General features: G+C 40.9%; 1 protein-coding gene across 1 annotated transcript in view; it reads left to right on the top strand.

Moving 5' to 3' along the window:
- raver2 (ribonucleoprotein, PTB-binding 2) overlaps positions 1 to 13,421 on the top strand; it is a 104,896-nt gene that overhangs the window by 427 nt on the left and 91,048 nt on the right. The window lies entirely within an intron of this gene.

The following is a 13,421-nucleotide window of genomic DNA, read 5'->3' as shown; positions in this document are numbered from 1 at the left end:
TACTCATATTGTTTTTACTTTAAGTAAAAGTATCAATACTGTAAGGTAGAAGTATAGTGTTACAAGTCAAAGTCCGGAATTCAAAATTTAATTGAGTAAAAGTAAAAAAGTATTGGTGTCAAAATGTGCTTAAAAGTACCAAAAGTAGAAAGTACTCATCATGCAGAATGTCATGTCCCCGTTTCACAAGTTTTCATGTATAAAAAAATCTTTTGATAATAGCAGATCTCATCGTGAGCTTGTAGATCTGCTATTTTTAAATGGCCGAAATGTATAAAGGGCTGAAGTGGTTAATGTGTGTTTTGTAATAATAATCAAAATCTAATTAACTAGTGACTAAAGACTTCAAATAATTGATTTGCCTCTGAGATGGAGTGGAGTAGAAGTAAAAGTACAGAAAATTGGAAATACTCCAATAAAGTAAAAATACCTCAAACTTGTACTTAAATAAAGTACATGAGTAAATGCACTTTACACCACCGATGGTTGGACGGATGGATGGACCACTATCTGTTTGACTAAGTTATAACAGGCTGTTAGTTACCCATTATATATGCACAATATTACACTACTGCAATTTCCTGCTCCCTATGTTATTTAACTTTGTTTATAGATATAAAGTTGATGAAACATGAAATAATCAGTGGCGAAAAAAGTACTCAAATGTTTTACTTAAGTAAAAATCAAAATTTTGCTTGAGTAAAAGTTTATTGTTATCAAAATGAACTTAAAGTACAAAAAGTAGAAAGTACTCATTATGCAGAATGTCCCATTCTGTATACAAAATATTTAGAAAATAGCAGATCTACAAGCTCTCAATGCGTCGCATCGCATTGTGTGCTTGGAAATAATCCAGTAAAGCAAAAATACCTCAAAAGTGTACTTATAAGTACAGTACTTGAGTAAATGTACTTAGTTACTTTACACCACTGGTTGATGGATGGATGGATGGACCACTATCTGTCTGATGAAGTTACAAGCAGAGGCTATTACACCCATTATTTATTTGCACAAAAATATACGTTGCAATTTCCTGCTCCTAATATTATTAAACTTTTTTTTTTGATTGATGAAACAGGGAATAATTGTATTGATCTCAGCTGGGTGCCTAATGGACAGTTGACCGTTTAACTCAAAATATGTAGTGTTGGCTACTACTTTGTGTTTATAGATAAAATCGTGAAAGCCGTTTGAAACACAGCCCGTTAGACTTTCTGTCGGCACTAGAAAGAGGTTGCGTCTCCAGTCGCGTTTCATTGCTTCAAAGTTACTCTAAAAGGTATTCGTAAATGCATGCAGAGGTTTTAAGCAATCACATTGCCATAAACTATTCCGCCAGACTACCCTGCCAGTGCCATGCATTTTGTTTTATGTTTTTTTATTTACCGGACACTTCAGGTTGCGATAGGATACTTGCTCTATTCTATACGATCTCATCAAATGTTTGCCAAGCAGCAACTTGAATGAGTGAACCATTCCATTTTTTCAAGACGTGTACATTTTTGACAGATTGATATGTTTTCCAGTCCATCATTTGCAAAATACAGCTTGTCGGCTGCTATATGTTTAACCACACCGGGAGCCCATATGTCAAAACTCATGCATGACTTCATGATTTAATTTATGAAAGAGTGATTGAATCATTAATCATGTGTGTGTGTGTGTGCTAGCAGCAAGGGCAGATTTAAGGCATTGGCTGGTGCTGGTGGTAAATTCCTTCAGGGTGTAGTAGTTAAATTATTCGGAGCAAGAGACTCGGTGCCAAAGGACCAATACTCTGCCCAGAGGGTGTGAGAGTGTGTGTGAGTGCGTGAGTGTGAAAAGATATTGTATGAGCATGTCTGTGAGTGTGAAATAATCTGTAGGATGTAGGCCTAAGGTTGCCTACTGTGGAAGGATGAGCATGTCCTCACGCGTGCGTGCGTGTGTGTGTGTGTGTGTGTGTGTGCGTGTGCGTGTGCGTGCGTGTGTGTCTGTGTGTGTGTGTGTGTGTGGGCATGCATATTTAAATGAAAGAGAAGAAAAGAGAAAAAAGTGATGAAGTGAGAGAAATTAATTTAGAGTCAGGTGAGGCATCAGAAATGGAATTTCTCTCCAGCCACATTATTCATGTGTCACAATGACAGTGATAGATTTAGTGTGCCTGAATGGAGCAGTGAAGTCAGACTAACTCAACAGGCCACGATGATCTAGGCTAGCCATTCTTAAAGGAGTAGTTCACCCAAAAAAATACGTATTTTCTATCAATTACACACCCCATGAAGCCTTGAATTCATGGAGATTTTTTTGTTTTTGTCGCATTCTTAAGCCAATAATTTGATTGGTCATCATCGGTCAATAGGAGACTCAGTAGGAGACGCTTTGTGTCTCCTACGGCAGACTCAAAGAGTCAATCATGAATTCAAGGCTTCATGGGGGTGTGTAATTGATTGAAAATTAGCATTTTTTTGGGTGAACTACTCTTTTAAAGTACTACAGTAGCCTTCTGCTGCACTATAGTGCCAGTGCCACCCTCAGAAATGTTAATAATAATAATCAATAATAATAATAATAAAAACAAAAAATATTTCATGCTCAGGCGATTTCCCAAAGACGTACCCTTGCCCGGCCGCGGTCGTTGTAGGGGGTTGAACAGTTTGTGACTTGGGTGGTGCCTGTCCTTGATGATGCGCTTGATTGTATTAATGCAATCCCCTTGTGGGTCGACTTCCTGTTTATCCATTCCGGTCCGTTCATCTTCTTCTACAGTACCACTCCAGTTGTGTATTTGCCTCCTCTCTATGCACAAATAATACTGCATGCCATGGGGAATCTGTGCAAATTTCATATTTTCCGTACACTTCATATCTTATGAAAGTACATGATTGGTCGGAGCCCAGGCTATGGGATATATCGTCGCCATGGTTACAGTCGTCGCCATGGTTACAGACATGGGATGATCAAACTGCGTATGCGTGGAATCAGCTGACCCACTAAGAAATTGCACTTACTTACTTTCATTACTTCAGCGTGGACTAGGGTTGCCAACTCCCAGAGATTAGAAGAAGGGACGCCCCTTCTAGGCGCGCGGCAAAGCCAAAAAAAAAAACCTCAAGCCCCCCAAATGCATAGAAAACTATGCTTTATACCTATAACACAATACAAACACAATCGTCTTACACCTGCATTATACTACTACATCACCCATCTGTAACATGTAACAAGTTCTATTCAGACCATAATCACAAGGAAATTAAATGCAATGTTTCAGCCATTGAAATAAGTAGGCTATACGTGATTTGAACCTCCAAAATGTACCCCCTTTATGTACCCATAATGACATAGATGAGACCAAATGGTCCATTTGGTTCCATTTGTACACTCTCAGAGTAAACTTCAAATTGATATTACAATATAAATTGGGGTCCCAGAGATATAAATGCCATTACATGGGGGTCCGTAGCCTAATGCATGTCAAACTGGGGGTCATTTAAATTAAAATGGTCTATAGCCACAAACATCTTCTCTTATGGGGGTCCCTGGCATATCTTTTCAAATGGGGGTCCACGGGCTAATAAATGTAAATTTGGGGGTCCTTGACATGAAAAAGTTTGAGAACCACTGTTGTAGGCTACTAGATGTGAAAGCCGCGTAGCGGCCCGAACCTCTTGTACTATACATTTGCATCAGGGACCTGGTGTACAGGAATTGGGAAGTGAAACCCTATGGTGAATGGTGCAGACCAGGGTTGGTGACAATGCTAAAATACTTGAGCTCCACAGGAACCTTGGTTGTGGTGTTTGTCACTGTGGTGTAAACCATAGGAGAAGGACCTGCTCAGTACAGTACAGTACAGTTTGACTCTGTATCTGAAGCCAGGTGAAAGAGTGCGCCCTGTTTAGCCCTGTAATGGAAATGACTTTATTCTCCCAGGGCTGGTGTTGACAATGTGTCCCATAAGAGTTGAAATTGATGGGGAAGGACCCCCCCCCCACACACACACACTCTTATGTAACCTGTCTGATAGACCCCCCCCCCCCCCCCCCAACCAACCCCACCAACCACCTCCATCTCTCATTTCCCCTCACACACTGCCACCACCCCTTTAATGAACACTAACACTATATATCATTCTGTGTGTTCTGTGTGTGTGTGTGTGTGTGTGTGTGTGTGTGTGTGTGTGTGTGTGTGTGTGTGTGTGTGTGTGTGTGTGTGTGTGTGTGTGTGTGTGTGTGTGTGTGTGTGTGTGTGTGTGTGCACGTGTGTGTGTGTGTGGTGTCCAGGGTGCACGGTGTCAGATATATGTTCCTGCTGACAGTTTCCGAGTCATAGAGGGAAAGGAGAGTTGGGGGAAGGGAAGAAAAAGAGAGAGAGAGAGAGAGAAAAAAAGACAAGAGGAGAGGGGAATGAGTAGAAGAGACAGAGAGAGAGAGAGCGAGAGAGAGAGAGAGAGAGAGGGAGAGGGAGAGAGAGACAGACAGACAGACGAGATGTGCTGGATGAGAGGAGAGGAGAATCTGAGAGGAGGACATGATGTGAGGAGAAGAAGGGGTGAGGAGGGGGATAAGGAGAGGAGATAAGGATGAGAATAGAAGAGGAGAGGAGAGAGGTGAGGCAGGGAACGAGAGACATGGGAAATGACTGGGAGGGAGGGAGGAGGAAAAGGGAGATATATATATATATATATACACAGGACAGTTCTTAGTGCTGTTAAAGCTGCAATCCTTAATCTTCCTTCACGTCCCACCTGGGATTGGAACGCTAGTTCTCCCGCGTTAGAGAACAAAAACATCTACCAGCTCACCTAAAGAGGCAAATCCCCGGATTAGCCCAGCAGGGTCTACATTTCCCAATGGAAGAGTAGGCAGACCCCCTCTAAGATGTGCTAGTTATATTGTATGGACATTCTCTAGCATACAGATTGGTTAAAATTATGTTTTATTCATTAGATTAAGGTCCAGGTTGCAGCTTTATTGAATCAGTGTACATAATGTAACCGAATCGGTCAATTCGGTTAAAATATTTACACACATTTTACTTAAGTAAAAGTATCAATACTGCACTATAGAAATATTCTGTTACAAGTACAAATTCAAAATGTGCTTGAGTAAAAGTACAAAAGTATTGGCATCAAAATGTACTTAAAGTACTCATTATGCAGAATGTCCCATTTCAAGTTTTCAAATGTATGTACAAGCTCACAATGCACATTGGCTATTTGTACCCCTCCATGTCCATTTTTACAATCTCATACTTAAATGAACTCTCTTGCAGTGAGGCGTCAATGTGGCAGTGAAAAACATGTTTAATAACAGCTCCTTTAGGAATTAGATATTAAGAACAAAAACAAGGTTTTATGTGCTTCTGGGATACAGTAAAAAAAAACAATGCATGCAGGACACGTTTGGCAGTGAAATGCGTGAAATCGAGATGGCCACTCAGGAGATGGCTGTGAAAGTGTTGCTGATAAATAGCGGTGTGTGTGTGTGTGTGTGTGTGTGTGTGTGTGTGTGTGTGTGTGTGTGTGTGTGTGTGTGTGTGTGTGTGTGTGTGTGTGTGTGTGTGTGTGTGTGTGTGTGTGTGTGTGTGTGCGCGTGCGCGTGCACGTGCACACGGTTTAGCTTAGTTTTTCTGGTGGTGTTGGTCTCCTGCTATCAGTTAAACTCTTAAATTATTCAGGTTGGAACCAGGTGGAACTCAAACAGAGAGAGTGTGTGTGTGTCTGTGTGTGTGTGTGTGTGTGTGTGTGTGTGTGTGTGTGTGTGTGTGTGTGTGTGTGTGTGTGTGTGTGTGTGTGTGTGTGTGTGTGTGTGTGTGTGTGTGTCATGTGTCACATTAAAACCATGGTTTTGTGAGTGTGCCTTTCCCTCTTCTCAACACCATCCTTGTCGATGATATGGCGTGTGTGTGTGTGTGTGTGTGTGTGTGTGTGTGTGTGTGTGTGTGTGTGTGTGTGTGTGTGTGTGTGTGTCTGTGCTGTAGGTGTTTATCCGTCAATAGCAGATGTTGCAGGGATCATTCATCACACTCTTTCACGTGCATGTGTGTGTGTGTGTGTGTGTGTGTGTGTGTGTGTGTGTGTGTGTGTGTGTGTGTGTGTGTGTGTGCGTGCACATGCACATGCACATGCACACAAACAAATGCACAAGCTTGTGCGTGTGTTTTTTAGACTAGGGTCTGTTTGTTAACATCGCTAACATTGCAAACTTCTGTTTGTTCCCGACCAAAATAGCAGACAGTCTGTATGTCTCTCTCCCCTCTGTCCCTCTCTCTCTCTCTTTCAGAGTTGGTTATTCTGCTGAGCTCATTATAACAGCATAAGCTTGATCTCTCGTGCTCTCTTGCTCTCTTGCTCTCTCTCTCTCTCTCTCTCTCTCTGTCTCTCTCTCTCTCTCACACACACACACACACACACACAGACAAACATTGACAGTCCTCGTACATTTATTCATGTTTTTATGAATAAGTTAGTCTAGCTTGTTTTTTTTTGGACAGATCCATGGTTCACTGTGAGACCACCCGCCTGTCCTTCCAGTAATCTCTGCCCTCTACTCCAGTGCTCCTCAAACATTAAACATTTAAACTCCTTATAGCAGAATTCTACTATACGAAAGTATACAGTAGTATAATTTTTAAAACAGACATGAGAAAAATGTTCCTGGTCCTCATATAATAGTAATGGTAATGTTTTATGGTAAAAAAAAATAAAGGAGGATGGGCTGCACGCATTTTCAGAACATTTTCAGTTTATTTTCATAATGAATCGATCAATCAGAAGAACTACTGCCATTTATTGCTATCATAAAGAAATCAAAAATGTGTGATTTGTATAAAAAAATGTTATATTATCGTTAAAATCATTAAAAGTGTTTTGCCAATTATTTGAGGGCCCACTTTCAATACCCTAGAGGCCCACCAGTGGGCCCTAGCCCACAGGTTGAGAGTCGCTGGTGTGGACATCAACCTGTCTCTTCCGATACACATAGAGTCACCCTGTTCCACTCCCTGCTGAACAGGTGCCAGGTGACAGACCTGTAGGAGTCACTAGTGCGGTCACAGAGATCACCGTCCCCTGCCGGCCTTCCAGGCGTGAACATAGTCATTAGTCAACCGTGTTTGTTTGAGCGCCCGGCCTAGCCGGAGCCATTATTAGAGGAATCAAACTCCAGTCTCCACAGTGATGGGGGGCTGCTTTACCCCTGCTTCAAATGAGCTGACTTTAATTAAATGTGTTGGAAGAGTGCACTGCACATATCATTAGGGCTGTCACCATTACAAAGTTTGGCTTTGAACATTGGAACATAATGAATACAAATTAAATTTCTGTTTGCCTTCTAAGCTTTGTAATAAAACATTGCACAGGGCAGATATGACACATAGCTTATATATACAAATACATTATTGATATATTTAATAATTTTATACATGTAAAAATTGCAGAAATAGCTGATTGCTGATAGCTTTTTTAAAAATTATATTTGAAAATGTGTGAACATTTTTCAACATGGAAACCATTATGACGATTATGCAAAAATAATTGCGATTATCTCAAATAATTGACGATTATCTCAAATAATTGACGATTATGTAATAATTGTGACAGGCCTACATATCATGGAAGTGTGCACTGCGCATGTGATGAAAGAATGCACTGTGCATGCCAAAGGGGGTAATTTTACAGAATTTCCATCTAATTGGATGCTGACAATCTGTACGTGATGAAAGATTGCACTGCACATTGGATGGAAGAATGCACAGTGCAAGTTACAGTTACATCGAGTTTCCAATTCTTATGGCATATATATATTTGAACCAAAACATCCCACAAGACAATATGTAATATTTTTTCCAAACCAGGCGGCAGGCACAGGTGGCACAGGCCTTTGAGGAGCGGCTGGTAGAGGATGAGAGGGTGACACATCATCACACATGCCCTTTGAGACCATGGAGGAAAATGCTAATCTGGACATTTAACCCGGTTGTCGAGTTTGACCAAGCACCAGCCAATGAGCATCTCATAAACTGTCTGCCACATATTACTATCCATGATACTGTGGAGGGCTCCTGCATGTCCAATCTGCTGTAGTGAATATATTCAAGGGCAGGTGTACACTCATTTGCCTTGTAAGCATGGTTTCCACAGACGGCGCATCGCCTTGTGGCTCCAAAGGTCTGGCACAGTGTGTGAGTCATGTCTTGACTCCGCCCATCCCCCTCCCATACACGCCCCATCTTGCGGATGCACCCCTCGCAGCAGAATTAATCACAATACAGTATGTGAAATATGAAAAATATTGGCCTACTGTCAGCATGCACAATAATCATTCCAGTGGTTTGTGAGATTATAGCCACCTATGCAACCTGACAAACAAACACTGGGTGAAAAGCAATGATTTTGGGAGGGTATCCCTCAGGCATACCCCTGATACTTAAGGGAGTATGTGCGTGTATGCTGCCCTCATTCATTAATGTACCACCTCCCACATACCTCCCACATATTCAGGTGTATGTACCATTTCTGAGACCTTCATTTGCATTTACCCCCTGTGGTGTCTGGCCAGCAAGGACCTCACACACCCACCCCTCCCACCCCAACCACTTCTGAGCATGTGCAGAAAACGACATTTGATTGGAAGCTGTGGCTTATAACCCCACCCACCCCCAGTGGGAGGGGTGGTTTATAGTCCCCCCCCACTACCTGCACTAATTTATTTATTTATATATATATATATATATATATATATATATATATATATATATATATATATATATATATATATATATATATATATATATATATATATATATCCACACACACAAACAATATAGAAAAACACATAGGCAGAACTCATGTAATTATGTTTATTGATCAAGAAAAATACATTTATACAAAACAATGGAACAGGAGCACACAGATAAGGTAAACTGTTTCAAAGAAAAGTATTTTGTTCCAGGGACCCCAGAAGCAAAGATTTTAGTTAAAAATGTTCACTCTAAAAATATATATATTCAAATATTCTGAATCAGAATCAGGTTTATTGTCACATCACAGGTTTAATTAAAAAAAGTGGGTGAAATGTGTGTCTATATACTCACACTAGTAGGCTACCTGAGATAAGATATGTGCATGAACATAGCAGCAATGTATACTGTGCATGATATACTTATGGACGTTAGTTAAGGTGCTTGGGGAAAAAAAGTCAAAAGTCAGTGCGTTATACACAGGATTACGGTGCAAAATGTCAGTGTGTGTCGACCGCATAATCCACATAGACTGACATATAGTCAGCAAGTAGTGCCATGAGGAAGAGCAAAGAAAAATAGCAGGAAAAGGAAAACAAAGTCACTTGTAGGCTACTCATGTAATCCACGGGTGGGTCCAAGGAAGAGCTAAATCCAAGTCATGTGTCCCTGGTATAATCCACAGGAAGAAATACAGAAAATAAAGAAATATATTTTGTTCCAGGGACCCAGAAGCAAAGATTTGAGTTAAAATGTTTGCACTAAAAACATAGTCCTCAAGCTCTTTGTCGTCAAGCATTGGGTCCTGGAGAACACAGCGTTTGGTACAAGGTCCTGGAGATGATCTTGTGAACTTCCTGCTGGAGGGCTGAAGATCCAAAATGGAAGTCCATCTTTGGAGTTGCTCTGTGTCCTCAAGCATTGGGTCCTGGAGAATGCAGCGTTTGGTATGAGGTTTTGGAGATGATCTCCTGAACTTTGGACTGCTGGAGGGCTGAAGATCCAAAACGGCAGTCCTTGAAGCCTTGAAGAAAAACAGAAGAAGAAAAAAAGAATTACAATTATTTCTTTTCAATTATAACACAGGGGTCTTTGAATACAAAAAGACAAAACAATGCCCTGTAAGTAGGCTACAATAAGAAATACAGGTTTGCTGTTTTCTGCAGGTCTAGCCCACTCTATTAAGATGCAAATAGCTTATGTGAATACTGTGAGTGTATTATGCATGTGCGCTTACCTTTTATAAAAACAGGATCAACATTACAGAAACTAATGCTTAGTTCTCCTAAAAGATGAGATGCAACATCAATATTATGTGGAGAATTTACCCTGTTGGAAGAGAAGAACCGTGTTAGTTTTTAGTCATGTGCAATTTTTTTTATCAGTTAAAACATTTCACCAGGACAGGAACTCAATCCACAGGCCTACCTCCCCCCACTATCCCCCACCACAAATCAAATTGGTGGGGCTTGGTCTCCCCTCTTACTAAAGCATGATTGTGATATAGTTGAATTTATATCTGCAAGGTAACTAGTAACTAAAGTTTTCAAATAATAGTAAATAAAATAGTAAGTAAAAGTATAGACAATTAAATACTTCAGTAATGTAAAATTACCTAAAAATTGTACTTACGTACAGTACTTGAGTAAATGTACTTAGTTACTTCACACCACTGTTTGTTGTACAGCACCTTGTGTAACAGAGAGGACCTCTGTTACTACAGTAACCTTGGTTATTAGTGTTTATTCAATCATTTTTAAAGAAGGACATTGGTGGAACAAGTACTCAACTGTTTTGCTTAAGTAAAAGTATCAATAAGTGGTGTTCTAGCAACTCAAGCTTTGAGGTACCCCGTTTGGACCCAACTGCCGAGTTGCATCCTGTGTGTGTGTGTGTGTGTGTGTGTGTGTGTGTGTGTGTGTGTGTGTGTGTGTGTGTGTGTGTGTGTGTGTGTGTGTGTGTGTGTGTGTGTGTGTGTGTGTGTGTGTGTGTATATATCTCTCTCTCACAGACAGACAGACAGACAGACAGACAGACAGACAGACAGACAGACAGACAGACAGACAGACAGACAGACAGACAGACAGACATCTCACTCATTGTTTTTTAATCAGTAATTGTGCAATAGTCTGTGTTTCTCTCTCTCTCTCTCTCTCTCTCTCTCTCTCTCTCTCTCTCTCTCTCTCTCTGAGCCCCCCCCTCTATGAACCCCACACCTCCCATTGTTTGAACAAACCTCTAATTTACATGTGTAAGGAAGATTCCCAAGCAGAGAAAAGAGAGACGTATATCCAGGTATCTTAAAGGCATTTTAAGGTAAACAGTCCTCTCCCGCATTCATTGAAAAACTCCCACCTATCATTTATGTTGGGTGGGTGTATACCTTGCCCATGTATCCAGGTATATCACCTTTTTCACCCAGTGAAAATAATCTGAATTCTCTGCAAAAAAAAAAGAAAAATACAATTATCATGAGTGTTTTTTTAATCACAATAAACTACTGTATAATGTATATCGTCTTCTATCCCTACTCTACTAAAAGGCAAATCTGCTTTTTCACACAACAAAATGTTTGAGAGGCGCACTGAATAGAGTGCACAGTAAACCCTCAGTGTTCGTTCAAGTGAGGATTTTTATGGCATTCATATTGTACCACCAATATGAATGGTATTGCTAAATATCATACTAACAAATGCAACACCAACCACTGCAAAAAAAAACAAGGTTTCCGGCTATGAAAACCGATGAATATGAGATGTAAATTCAGAGAAAATTTGTGTATTTACAAGAATTTTCCACTCGGAAAACTCAAAGTTTTGTGAGTCGGTAAACTCCTGTATGGTACCAAATTAAGTATGCGTGACCCCCTGCTGGGGTTGCTGCCAGAAAATCACACCTTCAGCCCTAACCTTGCAGTGAACAATGCTACTAATGCAGTGCTAATGCAACTAATGCCACTGACACAGTGCTAACTCAACACTAGCATGAGAGCAGTGATAACAGTGTGGATACATTGCCACTAATGCTACTTATGTGACAACTGGCCCACTAACACAACCACTATAATTATGAAGAAGTGCCATGCTAATAAACTATATTATTATGTAGTTATAGTACTAATAGCATTGTTATGAATATGAATAGTGCATTACTAATGCAAATTGATGGTATCTACCAATATTAATGAGTAAGTAGAGCTGCTTTTCACTGTCTGTCAGGCTTGATGTTTTTCCTCTGTATAGCTTGTATTTCACTGTCAGTGGGTCAAGGACAGTGTTGCCGTGTGTGTGTGTGTGTGTGTGTGTGTGTGTGTGTGTGTGTGTGTGTGTGTGTGTGCGTGTGCGTGTGTGTGAGAGAGAGATAACTAGTGAGAGATGGAGGGATTGGCTAGGTGAGGAGTCCTTACAATGCATGGCCACACACACAGGTCGATCTTGCCAGCCTCGGACCACTTTACCTTACTGTAAACCCCCCATTGTCCCGTGTCTTTGTAAACTATTTCAATATAAGCGTCTCTGACTGAAGAGGGAAATGTGCATGCCTGTGTGTGTGTGCGTGCGTGCGTGCGTGTACTTCTCGGTGTGTGTAAGAAGGGGGAGATACAGTAGCCAGTAGACAAATGAATGAGCAGAGTTGCTCTCAATGCAAACAGGCCACACCAGCATGTAATTATCCCTCTTTGCTTCAGGGGGTCCCTGGAACTAAATAATTTGCGATGGGGTTCCGTGGCAAAATACATATAATTTTGGGGGTCCTTGACATGAAATAGTTTGAGAACCGCTGATATTATAGCAGCATAAGTGTTTCAGAAAACTGTTAGGATTTAGAAGACATTTTGTATGGTTTTAATTGGTTAATGCCCTCCCCAACTGGCTTCCCACCAACGAACACGACCAACTGTGTTCATTGGAACACCTGGCCAAGTGGAGGCACCGTGGAGGATTCTGTGCACATTAAATATTAACGTAGGACGTTTGATGAAGACGCATAATGAAAAATAAGACCTCGTAATAGTAAAACGTCTTAATCTATATTGCTGGCATTTTCTCAGCAGTTTTGATATTTAACATCACTCCCTATACATTATGTGTTATGAGAAGAAAACAAATCGCACATTTTCTCGCTAATCTTTCTGCTTTCCCTCCTCTTATGTTGTGTAACTGTCTCTTTACCTCCCACTTCCCTCTCGACTTCTCACCTACAGTTCTCTGCTGCGCTTCAGCCTCTTGAGTGCAGTTTGCTTCATAGCTACACCACAGAGGTGCCTAGTTAGCACACTTTTATGTGCACACACACACACACAAACTGAACACACACGACAATGGACCCCATCAGCACTTATGGGTGATGCTGAGTGACTAACTGGTCTTTTTTTAAATGTCAATATACTTTAGTATAAAGCAGCAATTCCCAACCTTTGGGCTGAAGGCTTGTCCAGTACTGTATCATTAAATGTGAAGAAATACTGTAGGCTGAATGTGAGCCTGAATACTGTACGTCTGAACAGTGTGGATTTGAACGACACGACGAGAGATCATTAAAACAAAGCTTAGGCATAGAATGGCACAGGGAACACAGAGAACATAACTAAATTATAACCACTGACTAGACCATACCCGTGGGGGGATATGCGCACATCATTTGGCAACCCGGGAGCCAGCGAGCACAAAAACGCTAATAAACAGCTGACATTTGGGGAA

Source organism: Gymnoscopelus microlampas, assembly GCF_963454915.1.
Source record: "Gymnoscopelus microlampas genome assembly, chromosome: 9".
Classification (NCBI taxonomy): domain Eukaryota; kingdom Metazoa; phylum Chordata; class Actinopteri; order Myctophiformes; family Myctophidae; genus Gymnoscopelus; species Gymnoscopelus microlampas.
This window is presented reverse-complemented; position numbering and strand designations above follow the sequence as displayed.